This window comes from Cryptomeria japonica, chromosome 10 (assembly GCF_030272615.1).
Source record: "Cryptomeria japonica chromosome 10, Sugi_1.0, whole genome shotgun sequence".
Classification (NCBI taxonomy): domain Eukaryota; kingdom Viridiplantae; phylum Streptophyta; class Pinopsida; order Cupressales; family Cupressaceae; genus Cryptomeria; species Cryptomeria japonica.
In genome coordinates, this window is record NC_081414.1 from 265,973,227 (window position 1) to 265,990,890 (window position 17,664).

The window sequence follows — 17,664 nt, forward strand, 5'->3', positions numbered from 1 at the left end:
GTGTTTTTTTGTTTAAAGTTTAGATATATTCTCTCAAGACCAACAATGCATGCCCACTAGGAATTGAGCCAAACATGTTGCATATTTTATGTTTTCTTGGTCCAATTAAGTGAGAGTACTTCTATTTTCACAATACCCAAATTATCAATCAAGCATATTGGTAGGTATTGTCAAGGGATAACCCTCCTTGGCCTTACAGAGCCAAACATGTAGAGGAAATGAATTTTTAGTTGTTTCTTATTGGTGGGAAAGTCACTTAAAATATTTGAGCATGAGAAAGTGGAAAATCTCTAGAGGATTTCAAGCTAACAATTGGTGGAACCAACACCATGATCCCATTCCATTTCATAATAAATATCAATGTATCCCTTTTACCCCATATTGTGACCCCACTCCTCATTCATCTAACTAACCATTTCAACCTCAATATCAAAACACCCCTTTCACCTTATCTGGTGACCCCCTTCCATCTCATGATATCTCTCTTCCCACTTCATCTCATGATCCTAATCCATGTCATGATTCCATTCATAATTAAGATCAATTTATATCATCCACTTTGTTTCATGATATCCCTCCTAATCACTCTTGTGATACTATTCCTAATGAAGGAAAAACTATCCCCTCTAATCCCCCTCATGATCTTATTTCTCCACAAGATACCGCCATCCTCATCCAAGATATCCATGAAAGTCATACTTATCAAATGGGTTCTTCCACTTTCATCTAATCTAATTTACTTAAAGAATCTTTCCTTTCTTCTATGTCATATTCCCCTCCACATGGACTCCCATTTTGCTACCAAAACAATAAGTATCCCATTGGTAAAATTATTTATCAAAACATGAATTATCAAGGAAAATGATAAGGCCTTCATGAACAAGGCGTCCTATAATCCATCCAAATCAAATAAAATTTAAGTTATCATGACCTTGGATACTAAACTCATGCTCAAGGCATTGGTATCCATCCAAAACACCAAATCCATCTACTTAAGTCCAAACATCCCTATCCCTCATCTTCCAAATCTATCCTGGGATCTTATATTCCAAAGCCCAATCCTACATCCTTTCCATCTATTTTGGGTCCCTATGTCCCAAAACCAAGTCCTTTGTCCCTTTCATCCATCTTGGGTCCTTATATTCCTCCATCCACTAACTCCATCCCACCTATCTAAAAGTCCTTTCATCCTATCATAAAGCAATATTAACAAAGGAACACATCCTTTAAGTCCTTACCACATCCTACCTACATTGATCCATTCATAAAACCTCCATATTATATTATATCTACCAATATCATTTCTCTTGGGAGTAATTTTGACACCAAATCTAAAGTTTGTAGACCTAATCCACACGCATTCAAGGATGAAAATGTTCCATCCAAAATACATGCTAAAATAAAGCAAAGTTTGATTCAAAATAAATAATAACAATCCAAAAGGCCACAAAGGACCCTCGAGAAAAAAGGATAATTGAAATCCATGTGGATTCCTAAGTTATTAATAGAACCAATGCATCCCAAATAAATATCAATATTGGCATCCAAACATGCTATTCCAAAAGATTCCTTTACTTCTTTGTCTAAAAATCCTCCACCTTCCAAATCTAGTTTGGTCCCACATATCCCAAAATTTCCTAGCCTAAGTCCTCCATCATCTCTTTCATCTATTTTCAGTCCCTATATCCCAAAATATATATCTACTTTCCCATCTAAATTTCAAAATCCAAAATGCACTTCATTCCCACCCATTTACTACCTCTCAAGGCGTGTGCCAATGTTGATCTTGTCAACATTTTTATCTACTAATCTATAAGTCTTCCAACATCCCATACATAATATAACATTCATCTTCCCTCCTATTCCATCCTTTTCATATATCCTCATCTACCCATCCATTTCATCCCCCCTTACCATCATTAGACCAATTTTTATGAGCATACTCACAATTATAAAGATCTAATGGAGCACAAATTCAAGGGATACCATACTTGAAATTACATGTTTGGGTCCTTCCTCCATCTCCCAATCATCCCTCCACTATATTACAAATCCACTTATCCACATCCTTATCCTTGGCCATATTTGAAAAATCATAAAATCTAAAAAAAAATAACAAGGTAAAAAGAAATCATCCATCCAATGGTGAAAATTGCTTTTTGGGGCACCTTGGGTAATTACAATGATGAAAACTTGTTGAATAGACATCACGCATAATCCATCACCCTCTTGCACTCTACACTTGGGGGCAACATTCATCCACGTAATCCTACCAATCTATATTCTACCAAACCATTTCATACCATTTGCTTGTCCATTATCCTATCTTAGTCCATCCTCCCTTTTCCACCTCTGGTCTTGAAAAGGATAATAATTTTATTAAACACCATGTATCCTATCTACCTCACCCTATATGAACTTTCCATCCCATGTTCCTCACCCTATTCATCATCCCATCTAAATCCATTTCCCTTCTCATTTTTTTCTTGATAATTCTAGGGGACAATATTCATATGTATGTCAATATCTTATCCATATCTTTCACCCTACATTCTTTATACTATCTCCTCCCTCTTATCATTTCGATCTATCTTCCCATTTCCCACATTTGGTCTTGATCAAAACTAGGGGAAAAATATCTAGGCATGCTTTCAACAATGAATGCCTTACTTCTTCTACAATCCATATCCTTTGTGCACCATCCTTCCATCACATACATATTTTCTCACTGTCGATCATGTATTACATTATTGAGCTAGTATAGGATAGCTTGTGCCTTTATGCATCTTCCATGGAGATCCATATTCCTAAACCATATTATCCTTCATCTACCATCCACTTAGTCCCTCTATGTCCTATCCAAGCACTTCCTCCATCCTTTGATATTTTTACCATGCCTTGGCTCTCCCTTGTCATTGGTTCACATCCATTTATCTACCCTAACCATTTTATCCTCCATGAAATCATATCCTATCCAATTCATTTATCCTCCATATATTCTTCCATTCCAACCATCCCAATCCAATCCATCCAATTAACTCAATCCTAATCCATGCAATCCAACCTACCATCCAAAAACATCAATTTATTGTAAGATAAATTAGCAAATAATCGATCGATTCACTATCCAACTAGAATTATAGGGATGCATCCTTCTTGATCTCAGTATTGTTCTTATTATTGACAACACAATCCTTGGTGTAGGCATTATTTTTATCAGTAACTTTTTTATCCTCTTCCTCACCAATCAATCGATTTTTAGCTTGACTTGGAGCATAGTCCTTGTTTAGCTTTCGGTTCATTATCCTTGATTTCTTGTTGCTTGGATGTGTTATATTTATTTGTATCTATCATGGTATTTGCATCCTATTGCCATAGGGGCATCATGTTCTTCCATAACATGGTGTTATAAGGGATATTTTTGCATTTGATCTCTTTCATAACTTAGAACATTTTCATCCTCGTTCCTAATAACTTAGTGTACAAAATTAAGTACATTATAAACTATAGGTTGTGTATATCATTGCAACATGATGATCATGTTTCATCCCTCTTCATCCATATCTTCATTATCCCTAGGTTCTTTTGTGTCCTTTTATCCGTTCATCCTTTAGTCACCCCATCTATTTCAAGAGTGCACCCATCTTCTCTTAACCCATCCATCCTCTTGAGGGTTAATAACTATTTAGCATTCTTTTAGTGACTGGGGCATCATGGTAATAGTTCTCATCACTTCCTATATACTATTTTTTGATATTATTTGATACAACACCACTCTGTATGGTTGTGATGCCACATCAAAGAAGGGCAATATGTAAACACCTAAATCTATCCATAATTGACCACACTTGACTTTACCTTATCCTAGCCATTAATTAAATAATTATTAATTGATTATTTAATTAATTATCCTTCACCTTTTATTCCCCACTTTAATTTGAATAAAAATTGGTATTTATTTAATTATTTTTCTCATAACCTTTATCCCACACTTTCTCATCCATTAATCTTTCTAATTTATTTCCATTGTTGATCAAATGTCAAATGAAGCATATAAATAAAACACTCCATTTGACATTACCCCATAGCACACATCCTACAAGAGCATAATTATCAAGCAAAAAAATATCATCAAGTTATTATCTCATTTTTACTATCTTTGAGCTACTATCATTAATATCTCATGCTTTCCTTTTATCGTTGTTCTATCATGGCTATGATACTTTGAAAAAAAACCCACATATCAAGCATTCTAGAAAATATCAAAGAAACATTGGAGAAAATCAAGGTCCTTTCAATGCTATTGTTCTTCATTATTATCTTGTTTTATATATAGATCTCAGGCTTTATTTTGTAAGTGTGGATGTCAATTTGGTTCACACATATAATACATATAGCCCATGATCATTAATATAATATATGAGAGTTTTCAAACTTGTATGGGGCCAAGGAAAGACTAACATAGTTTCCCTTCGTTTGTAAACCTTCACAAGGTCAACATTCATGAATTTAGATAACATCTGACTAGACAAACCTTACTCTATTATGCATTTCACACGATAAAAGACAAAGAAATGTTTGTATTTACAATCACCAATAAATACTTAGTATATGTCCCCCAAGTATGTAGACATATATAAGATCAAAATTATTTTTATCAAACTCTTACAAGTAAATAGAAACTTAACCCTACTTTGCAGATATGTAGAGTCTTAAACAATTATATGTTTGGATAATTTTTTCATAGTTCACGAATATTTTTTAGTGCTTTTGATTGCAACTATGTATATTATTCCAATTGACATTTTGGATCACACCCAATGATCACTCTCCTCTTCCTAATGATGGATCACTAAGTGTGGTCCAAAATGTTGAGTGAAAAAATATACATAGTTGAAACCAAAAGCACTCATACTAAAAATTAAATGTTTGCTAATGCTTGGTGATGACAAGCCTAAATGTAGCTGAAATATATGTATCATTAAAACAATAAAAATAATACTTGGTCTGTTAATGGACTCAAAATTTTCAGCAGTAAAGAAAAATCCAACATACATACCATCATACAAATCAAACCACACATTCATTTGGAGAAACTTAGAGGTGATTCTTTTCCAAATCCTTAAAGATTCTCTTTGAAACATTAAACGAATTCATAAATTGATATTGTGAATGTCAAATATTGTAGTGTCCCATTTTGGTATTTACTTAAATATTGCTCTAAAATTACAAGTTCAATTAAAATAAGAAATATAGTTTTGCCAATTAACAATTGCTTTTCCAACATAAACTTTGGTTCAAAACTTGTAACAATGCTAGTCAACATTTGAAATGTAATTATTCCAAGAGGCATCTACAATGAAATCAAAATGTCCATAAATAAAAATTCAATTTTGAAACAATTTGGCATGCAAATGATAGGTGTGTGAGATAAAGATGAGTGCTAAATTAATAGGATTGAAACAACAAGGAAATCAAACAAGCAAGGCATTAACTCAAACACCTAAAGATTGGGATATAAAAAGAAAAAAATGAAGTATCAAAAGCATGAAACAAAATTGAATGCAAAACTCATTTACCAACTTTGATTCGATTTTCCCATGATTGGATGTGCGCTCAAGATGTAGCTAGTGCTCAATTGGTCCATGATGCAAGGATTTGATGATTGGATTTAAGATGCAAAGATGAGATGATTGGATATGAAGGTGGATTTTGACATTATGATAGCAAGGATGTATGAAAGTGAAGGATGAAAGTCTACATAATAACAATGCATTGCATAAAAGGTGGAGAATTTGATTGAAAAAGAGGGATTAAATAGGAGAAGGGAGGAGAGGAAGGGATTGGAAAATGATACACTTATCCTCAAGGAGGACAAGTGGCAATCCAAGGGATGACAAGTGGAACAAGATTCTACAGTTATCCTCAAAGAGGATAGGTGGATCAACAAGGGAGGACAAGTGTCCCTTGGAGGGACAAATGTCAAAAAAGGAATGACATGTGTCCTTGAGGACACATGTCTCTTTTGGGAGGAAGCCACCCAAAAAAATGGAATCAATTTTTCTAATATTAAGGAAATTAGGGGAATATGTGTGCACACACATGTGAGGTGAGGCTAGGATAAGGTTAGTTTGGGGGGATAGGGTTGGTTAGAACCCATGGGTTAGATTGGAGGTTAGGTTAGAAGGGGGTTAGTTAGGTAGTTGAAAGTTAGGAGCCATGTGCTCTAAATAGGATATTTAAATTTAAATAATTCAAATAAAAGGAGGAAAAGGAGGAATTAATTAACTGGTTTAATTAATTCATGAATTTGGAAAAGAGGGGAATTAATTAATTGGATTAATTAATTCAAGGAATTTGAAGGGGAGATTTAATTAACTAGATTAATTAATTCAAGGGATGGATTTAATTAATTAAATGGCTTAAAGAGAATAAATTTGACTAAATTAATTAGCCAAATTTAAGTGTCTACAATAGGTAAATGCATGAAATATTCCATATTTTGGTTTTTGTGTTGGTGTTATTTTATTACTCCAAATAAAATAGAACCCTCGCCACTTGTCTCCAGCTATATGAAACTGTTACATTCAAATGATAGTGGAAGAGTGCCATAATATTTAAAAGGGAACAATCAATAAAATCAAGGAGTGTTAAGAGGTTAGTGGAGGAGTGGGCTTGGCATTGTGAGTATCTATGATTCTAAATTCCAGGTTCATGTTGTCGTCTTAGATAATGCTGGTACATACTTAAGTAACTCTATTATTATCCATATTTTTGAAACTCTTGTATACTACTAATATTATTGTAATCATTATATTCCCTTCTATTATAAGATATCTCTCGACATAATTTATCTATATTTTTTAAATATAGATATACTAGTTCATAAAACCAATTATTTTTATAAGGGTTAGGGTTCCAATAACATATAAATGCATACATAATCAATTATACCAATAATTAAATAGTATAATATATTAAAATGATGTAATATCTACTAAAATCTCTAAAATAACTAAGCAATAAATATGACATACACAAATCTATAGATTCATTTCTACAAATCAACCATAGTAGCGATTGGAAGGGAAAGAATGATAGGGCTCTTAGATATTGTTCATCACTACTAAGCCCAAGAGCACGAAATGTCTAACCAAGACAATTCGATCCCTTGGCCTCACTAGTGGTAGGACTTGTATTCTATGCAACATAGGGTGGTGTGCTATGTTGTGAGAACCAGCTTGTTGCCACTCCCTAATGTGGCTCCTTTATAACCCATAAATCATTAATTATAGGATATAGTTTAATTCCTAGAATCAACCATTATAGGGATCAGAAAGAACGATATGATGGGACCCCTAGAGATTGCGTGTCACAACTAAGCCCAAGAGTGCAACATGTCTAACCAAAAAAAAATGATCCCTTGGCCTTACAAGTGGTAGGAACTTTCTCCTATCCAACATGGGATGGTGTTCTTACATTGTGACTATTGGAGTATTCAACTAATTGTCTAAAGGATTCCTATGAATTTATTCAAGTCAATCTATATACCTTCAAGTTAGTGGCCAACAAACAATCTATCAACTTGAATGTTGATGAAATCCTACCCTTCAGGCTCTGCAAGACCTAGGTAGGTATACCTATAATACTCTTGATGTATGACACATTAACTTTAGTATTGCAAACAAAGCAGATGCATCCCAATGAAAATATACCAAGGAAAGTCCCACAACTCAGATGTTAGCTATGATCTTGGTATTCCAAGCTTCACTTAGCTTTTGGGGTTCATTCCTACTCTAAAACCTACTCCTACAACAAAAAGTTAAAGATATCTTGATTTCATTGATTCTGGAAAGTAACCGAGAAAGCAAAATCGGTGCTTATCCTTAGGGTAATGGAGTAAAGTAACAAAGAAGTCACTAATTGCAAAATAAATAAAACATATGTAGATTTTACATTTGACACATATGCCTTACATACATGCCCCTGTAAAAACTTCAAATTCTACATTTGTGTTATTGTAACGAAATTGCATAATTTAATTCTTTCCTTAAAAGAAACCCACCATGCAAGCTACACATTCACTATTAACTGAGAAGACAAATCAATGTAACCTTGACACATCAATTCATACAATACAAATACACAAAATAGGAGAAAATCTGAAACCATTTCTTTTTATTTCATTTCATTCAAAATATGACATACATTCTTCGCAATACAATGAGATTATGAAAAACTCTCTTCTATTATCAGAAGTTTAAGTCTTATACATTCTACTTACTCAAAATTTTTAGAACCCCTTACTACTAACCTTGAATTCCCTTTTATAACTCAAGGGAGCAAAACAAGCTTCGGGTTAGTAGTACACATGTCAAAATTTAATTGCTTACAATTGAATATGCCAAAGACATCCTTTTAGTATAAGACAAAAAATCACTTGAATGGAGGGAGATGGCTACTAGAGTAACTGCTTCTTTGAATTAGTGTTGTAGGCTTAGGCAGAGTGAAGCTGATATGTAACCATGATTTGACAATTGCCTTGACAGGAAACAAAAAATTGTTGCTAAAGTTGATGTTGCAATTGAAGGTTTACGAGTTGAGTGGGAGGCAATAAGGTGATCTATTGAAAAAAAAACCCTGAAAAAAAGAATGTAGTATAAAAGAATATTACTCAATCTATTTTTCTTCAAGAGTACAATGTTCCTTGTGCCACTTTTCAATTTAGAATTTAGTGGGTCATTTGAAACTTTGCAACTCTTGCACTCTACCTGGTGTTTCCCTGCATTTATTGTCTACCATATTCTTTACTTCTTCAACAAATTTTCTATACAAAGAAGCAGTCTCAATGACTTTGTTAATAATTAATCGATAAATAAATGCTTGGGGTTCATCCCCTTCAACAATTTTATCAATAGTTGTATGTACAGTTTTTTCAAAATCTCTCTTCCAATCATCTAGGCTTTATATCCTTATCTTTTCACAAAAAAACTGGAATTATTTGGCATTGGAGGTTTCTAAAAGAACCAATATTTTCCTTAAGTACTACCTCCCTACCTTCAATTTACTGCAACTCATTGATCAAAATACTATAATTCTTCCACGTGGCACCAATAATAAGTGGGGTTGTTCAAAGACTTTTGACAGCCAAAAATAATTTTCAAAATTGCAGCTTGAGGCTACCAAGTATCTCTCAATGGCTTGAAAATTGCAATGAAATCTTGCATTTGCTTTAGAACTTGAAAAATAGTTTGATATGAGGTATGGACCTCATCTAACTTATTCAAAATTTTCTTGAGAAAATGTAAAATTGTGCCCTCCATAATGCTCAAACATTTTTCTGTAGTGTTTATCTCTACTTCAAACAATATCCTCTCCCTTCTCTTTATCATTTGCCCTAAGGCTTTATTCTCATTCTATAGCCTTTCAATTTCATAAGGAGAGATGGAAATAATGTCCTCCTCAATGGTGAGCTCCGTTTGACTAGTTGGTGATTGAGGAGGAAAGGATTTGGGCCCTAATAATGTAGTAGATGAGGACAACTCTAAATCCTTCTCATCCAAGTCCTTTTTCAACTTGATGTTCTCCAAATACAAATAATTAAAGATTGCATTGAGGGAACATATCTCTTCTTCAATATTTCATGCCTCGTTTTCTCTTCCTCTTTAGCTACTCGTGCAAACAAAGTTGAATGAACTACAATTATGGCCGCTTCTATAGTAGAAATATCCTTTAGTGTCCTAACAATTGCATCTCTCACCTTCTCCTCTACACCATATAGATGTTTTGGCTTATCTGTCGTTGGGGCCCTTGACCATTGGGCCAGTGCTTTGATGTTAGGGTGAAACCTCATCCCCTTGGTGCCAAATTCCCTCACAAAAGATGGATCTTCCTACTTCATTACTTGATCCAGGAAAAAAAAATCTTTGTCCCAACATGGGACTAGTAACATACCACTCTCCTTGATCATCCTCTTGACCTTGTCGAGAGCGATGTTTATGTTTTCCTTGTCAAAATTTGCTACTTCTTCTTCAGACAATTCTATTAATTTTGCATGTAGCCAAAAACTTTTAAACTTAGGGGTTTGAATGAATTCATCATCAGACAAAAATTGGGCTGCAACTATTATCCTTTCATCAATTGTTTCCTCCACTAGAATTGCATTTGGTATAATAGCCCTATCAGCATCTAAGGGCTCATCTACAAATTCTATGTCTTGAAATGTATCATGTGGAGGGGAAAAGGGAGGTTGTTCCATCCCTTTATCATCATCTTGGATCTCCACAATTTCAATTGGATTTGTTCTCACCTTTTTAGACAATTGATCTATTTGAGGAGGGGCTTGGGTTTTGTCACAGGGCTAGACCGACCTGCTGCCCAAACAAGTTGTTTCCTTCTAAAGGTCCAACCTCATGCGGCACTGGCAAGTCTTACTCGTGACTCCCATTGTGGACAAGTCCTTTCTTGCTCCCAGACTACGCCTTCCCTTTTCAAGTGTCCACCACCTGACCACCTTAACACACACCCATGCGGAATAGAAGTGCATGCCAACCCTCTCGTTGGTCTCCTTCATCCTGATGCTCTTAGCACAACCTTCAAGTCCCTGAATCTACTCTAGCACTGTCTTATCGCACCACCCTTGCACCCTTGATACAAGCTTACAAGTCTCCTCCATGCCTTTGTCTCCCGAGTCCCCTATAAGACCCTAACTACTAGCACTGACCCCATCCGGAACTCCTTAAATCCTCCGGCTCCAAATTTTAATGCTCCCTTAGCATGCCCAATACTCCCACAACATTGGTGCCCCATGTTGGCCTCCCTCATCTCCTTAGAACCCCCAAGTACCAAACATACCTCATGGGACGACTAGACTCCTTGATCTAGCTTCATGTTCATCCATCCAAGCTCATACTGCATTGGGCCCCTGGCCTATGTCTACATGACTTTGCTGGTGAACCCGAGTCCATTTACATCCTATGCACACTAACCAACTCCACGCAAACACCCAGTCTAAGATCCTCAGACTCACAAATCACCTTACACTCCTACTTGGGCTCCAAGCTCTTTGATCCATGATCCAACCCAATATCCTTGGTCGTTGAACTCTCCTTCAACTCAGCTATGCTCCTAGAACAACTTGCCTATGGATCATGTCCTCTTTTCAGTCATGTAACTCATCCATCTTCGTCACCATCTTAGACTCGCCTCGTGGCTCGACTCAACATGAGCACACTTTCGGAAGCATGTCCCTATTGCCACATTTGACCCCCACTCCAGGGCCTCGAGATCTCGGACCTCAATGCAAATTCCACTTCAGGTAACCTAGGTGTGTGCCCAACACATCACCCCACTTGTTCCATTAGACACATGGACTTCTGGCTCTGCAGCTCAACCCACATAGCTCTCCTAACTCTCGAGCTCCAACATTCTGACACTAATAGCCCATTGTGTGGCCATCCCCCCTTACAAGATATTGGGTACTCCATTCCCCAACCGGGACAATCCATTGCGTGATCATCCTCCTTGCAAGGGCCTAGGTACTCTGCTTCCCTAGTCCTCGAGTCATAGACAACTCCCCGAGAGTCATCCCCAACATTGGCTCAGCTACTCCACTTCACTGAGATAGGGACCTTGAGTATACATCCACCAATAAACCTCACCATCTAATGATAAGGCAGGGTTACTCTACTTCACCCCTAATGTCCATGTAAAACCTCTATCTCCCTGAGACTAGAGGGTAGGGTTACTCTTCTTCATCCCTAGGAGGAGGTGTCTGCCTCAGACAACCTTGGTGCACTCCTGGCACTCGGCTATTCTTTCAATCGACCCCCATATATAAGTTTTTTTGTCCAATTCCCACACATATGTAGTTTGAGACCTCCCCACGATTTTCCACCATAATGTCCACTTGCTAAAATCAGAAGGGACTTATAACCCCAGAAGCCTATTGATCTCCCTGAGACAGTAGCCCCTTACAAGTTTCTTGTGGCTCATGGCCCATGATTTGCTTTCCCTTTCTTGTATATGTCACAACCCTTTAGGTGATAAGTAGGCCTCTCCTCTCATAAGCCAGATAGGTCTCCTTGAGATTCATAATATAATTGCTCAAAATTTTGCAACTTTAGTTGCATCCTCGTAGTTTCATTTTTAACATTTGCACAAAATCCTCTAAAATCAGGATCCTTTTGCCTTCTTTCCCTCTCAGTTATCTCCAAACAATTCCATTTTATTCTGTTATTGAGCGCTTCTTGAGGGATGCAATTCCTTATTATGTATTCAATTTCAAAAGGCTCATGGGGTACCTCCTTTCTTCTCATTTTCTATGTTTTGAGTTGGCTCAAATATCCTTCAGGGACATATTCCCCAACTTTCCCACTTTGTTGGCAGTAACTTTCCCTCAAGAACTCTTGAACCTTTTCTATAGAATCATGTCCTATAGAAAAATCACTATAATGAATGTATTTTTGGAGATGGGTTCCTTTTCTTTCCAGCTCCATCCATTTCTTCTCTATCGAGATTAATTTCCAATAGGATTTTATAAATGCTAGACTTGGTGAGATAATAGTTGGCAACCTATGCGGTCCTCGAGGGCACCCATATATTCTTATTGTTGTGCAATCAACATAGAAGAAGAAGTCACCAAAATTGTGTGAGAGGGCATCTTATGGAAATTGCCCCTCTTTTCACCTCATATCTTTGGCCCTCAAGGCGCTCACAATTGTATCAGGTAATCTTTTACTTTGAATGCCATGCCACACCATCCGAAAACTTTCATCACAAAATAATCAAATAATGGAACATAATTAGATCTTCTAGATCCCTTATCCCAAATTTGGGTCCATCTTTGAACTGGCCACCTTCATCCTTTCTTGGGATCAAATATAGTAATTCTAAGGTTGGGGATCCATTCTATTTTGTTTGGAAAAAAAATTAAGTGGTACAAGAGGGAGTAATGCTTGAATACCACCACTGTTTGATTGCCTTTTACCCTAATAAAGCCTTCATGTATTTGATCCTGAATGTAAGTAGTGAAATCATATAGCTCATTTGAATGAGGGTGTTGAATCCTCATTTCCATCAACATCAAGATCATAGGCATCTTTGTCTTTTGAGCATCAATCCCCAAAATTTGACACAACACATAATATGTTTTAACAAAATAATGCTCAAATGAGACCAAATCAAATTGTTCCTACTCAGACTACAACAAATAATTCTTCCCACTTTGGTACATTTTCTTTATGTACGTTAGGATCTCATCTCTCCTCAAAACCAAATTTTTCCTATTGTATTCATCTTCAAACTTTGCTAGATTTATCTCTTTCAAGGCATCTTTTGTTTAAATAAAAACAAGATACAATGGCCTCTTGGTTGATGTCCACCATAATATTTCCCTCTATGGTCCTGACTATTAAGGACTCAAGGTGGTAGTTTCTAGACATGTATCTGATCAAATCTAGCTACACAAAAAACATTAAGCACCATTAGTTTGCCTAGGTCTAGAGTCCAAGGGTTTGATACGGGTATATCCTTGTCTGTGTTACCTTAAAAGAAATAGAAAATATCCCACCCACTCTCTTTAGTGTGATAATCTCCATATTTGTTGCGCTTATCGGTGAACACCTTCTTCAGAGAGTATTTCATGGTGGAACCTTTGAAAATATCCAACAAGTCCTAGTGTAGACTCCTAACTTCCCTTTTCATCTTCTCCATCTTAGCCAATTATTCCTCAACCTGTTGACTTAGTGTTTCAACATTTGTTGTTGTAGGAAATGTGGTTTGATTGGGTGGTGAGACTTGTGTGGGTGGTGGAGTTACAATAGGCTTTGAGGTGTATTGTCGTAAGTAGAAATAGAACCTCTAGGATATGGGATTGAAAACCTAGAGCATACAACCTGCACTATCAACAAACTGAAGACAAGAAAATACAAGAGAGACAAGGCTTTATTAAGCCTTATTCACTACGAGCTCTACCTAACTCAGGAGGGTATCCCCATTTTAAAATCAAGGTATCAGAACATATATAGTAGCTTATGGCTTCACAACTTATCACAACAGTAAATATTTCTTAGTTTTGTAGGGGATTCTTTGTATATAGAAAATATATGTTCTTAATCCCGTTGTCTATCAAATCTAACTAAGAAATCAACCCATGTGGTGCTCAAGGATGCAGGGGAACACTAGGCACACAACGTAAACATAATCCCCTATTTATTTAGAGAAAAAGAGGGAGAGAGATAATTTTAATCAATTGAATCTCAAAGACATCTCCAGGATGAACTATAATCCAGTTCCTATCTTCAGTTACAAAGTCATACTGAAGCTGAAAACACACACGCATTTGTAAAGAAAAACTCAGATTAGAGAACCTACAATATGCTAATGCCTAATATTAACATAGTTCCATGAATTTGTCACACTCCCATTCTTATTAATATTATAAGTCTTCTACCAATTCACTGCAGTCTACACATAGAATTTAATTCTTTCCTTGAAGGATACCCATAAGCAAACTTACACAATAAGAGGAAATATTCTGGTAAACCAACACATCCTTGATACATTAGCTTACATGAATTCAAGAAAACATATAGGAGACAAAATATGCAATAATCCAAAATAATTTTCATTACTAATTTGAAGTTTACAGAGTACAAGCGATGTCTCCTTTCTATGACATTACTCGCAGAACCCTAAATTGATAGTAGACTATGACCCTCATCCCTATGATGTGAAAATATTAGAATCGACATCCCCCAAATATAGCCTTGGTATTCCTTTTATAGAAAAACAAGGAATGCACAAGCTATATGCCATTTACATTTGGTTATCCCTCCTATAGGAGCTGAGGAAAAATCAACTCTTCAGCTCCCAAAGGTAACTTGCATGCAAACCTGTCACATAATCAGAGAAGCAAAAAGCTATGGAGGTCACAATTCAAAGATCCAGAAAAAGGAGTCATATTGATTGTGCAACAAGAATGCAATTCAATAATTACAGTTGTTATAAAAATACAAAGAGAGAATCCTTATAAAAGGATACTCGAAACCCTAAAGGTGAAAACCCTAAAGAATTATAAAATTCCTAAGTTTAGCTTAAGCATAGAGTATAACAAACTAATAATTAAATAAATAATTATTAGCTAATAAATGATAACTCTAACACCCCCCCTTAAGATGAAATTAGGGAGTAGCTAAAAAATAACTAAGGACTAAAAAGCATGTAAAAAATGCATGAAAGCAACAATGGGTCCCAACAACTAGGCCTGATGAGGTACCCAAGTACATTAAAATCTCTGTAAAGTGGAGAAAAAGGAGAAAACCCAGTGGGAACAAAACTCCTCACCAAGAATAGATGAAAGCTCAAGTGAAAGACTAAGAAGCCTCCAAACAAGAGTGTTCCAGAAAAGAGGAACAAAAAGAAGAGAATGAAGAACACCACTGAAGCATGAAATAGTTGCAAACACTGTCGAAGAGTAATTGTTGATCTGAAGAACCTCCTCTGAAATAGAACATGACCAAGTAGAGAAGACTGTAATCTGCATGAGTGCCCTCAAATGACATTACTCGAATCAGATGGCAAACAAAGGCAAACAACTAAACTCGAAGATACAGCTGGCATGAAACACCATAGCCTAAAGAAATTATCAATCGAACCAAGGAAGGATTAGAACAATAGGACAAACCTCCCCATAATGCTGAAAAGGGAGAGGGACAGGTACACTGAAAAGAATGGCTAACAAGAATTGCAGGATGGAGAACCAGGAACATCGAAGGTGCAGAGAAAGTACATAGTGTCATGGAAGGAACACTCACTTGATACACATCATGAGGCTAATGTCATGGAAGGAAAACTCATGTGACAAATGTAGATGGAAAACAAAAAAGCAAACCTCAACCCCTCCATGGTACTTTATAAGTAGTGCATGTACAATAAGGCACAAGATGTGGAGATCCCAAGTATACAATGCATGGTGGCACTTTATCTCAGTGTGTTTGCATAAATAAAATTCTACAATGATTAGAAGAGACAGAAGACTGGAAATAGGAAAAACAACCAAAGATGAGACATCCTACTCAAAGAAAGAGATCCCAGGACTTGAAACATCCAAGATATTCCCTAGAGTGCTAAAAAGAAAAAAACTGAAGAAAATATACCTGGAGCTGAATTTGGAAAGAAAAATCATATGAATGGAAAGAAGACAGAACAAACTTTCCAACGATATAAAGTTTTTGAAAAACGGAGTTCGGATGCTTAAGTTATGTCTCCCAGAGTGCCAAAATGAACTTCTGGCTTTGACAACAAAAAACACGATCAAAAAAGAAAAATAAAAAAATCAAACCTCTAGATCTGAATAGAGCTCGGAAAGATATTTCCTACGATATAAGATTTTGCAAAAAATGACTCTGTTTGCCCAAGTTATGGCAAAAAAACCATTAGCCTATTAAAAACCCTTCAAGAAAAAAAAACACCCCCCCTGCTGGTGGTAGGGAGGTGGTGGTTGGGCAACGGTTGGGCAGAGGCCGGGTGGAGCACGTTAGATGCAATGACAGTCCCAAAAACACTGAGAGGGGGGGGGGGGGGGGTGAATCAGTGTCTAACCGGTTAATGGAATATTCAAACTTATTTGTAACTTTGCAACACAAATTAATGTACCAGTAAACAAGTAATAATGCAACAAAGAGAAATAACAGAGACAACATAAATGCACACCATAACACAAGATATTTTGGCAAGGAAACCCGGTAAGGGAAAAACCTTGGTGGGATTTGTGACCCACAATATTTACTCACTGGCCAATATGAATAAATATTAATTACAATAGGGGCCTGCACATACAGGAAGGCCAACAACTGAGAGCTCACTGCTCAATGAAAGAGTCTCACTGAATACAAAATGGATAATTAAATCCAAGACAATGTACTGCTCAAAATAGCATTTGCAATGCTTGATTCAGTACTAGTTTAAGCTCAGTTAAAAACCATAACCAAAAACCTTGCCGATGAATGATATTTGCTGACATAACCTATCTTCTATGATCTATTACATAATCACCTTTCTTCTATTCTGTATATTTTCTCATATCAAAATGACCTATAAGATCTCATAAATATATGAGTCTTTACAATACATCATGTCGGTTTATAGATAATTAATTATATTTCAATACAATTCATATAAATAAAACTTATCTTATGTCTGCCTGAGTGCCGGTGTAAACTAGATGTCGATGAACGACCTTGTTGTGCCTGTTGGTGCCGGTGGATGATGTTTGTGTTGCCGGTGAACCTGTAGAATCCTGTTACCGGTTGGTTGCCATCAATGACAACATCAACCATTCTCATGTGAGTGTAGAATGCCAAAAATTCTCCCCCTTTCGTATTGATGGCAACACTCACGAGAAAAATCCAAAAACTGTTGTCCAAAAATGAAGTCCAAAACTGATCCCCCAAAAAAGAGTGTGCTCCCCCTGAGCAAGTGATTTATTTTGTGCATTTTTCTCCATACTACTCTCCCTTTGGCATCAATGATAAAGGATGTCAAAAATAATCAAAGAGTACAAAATTCTACCTCATAGCCTATAACCGGTTGTGTACAATTTGAAAGATATCCGCCAAAATTATATTTAGGCTCTGCATGAATTTATTACTGTCAGAAATAATG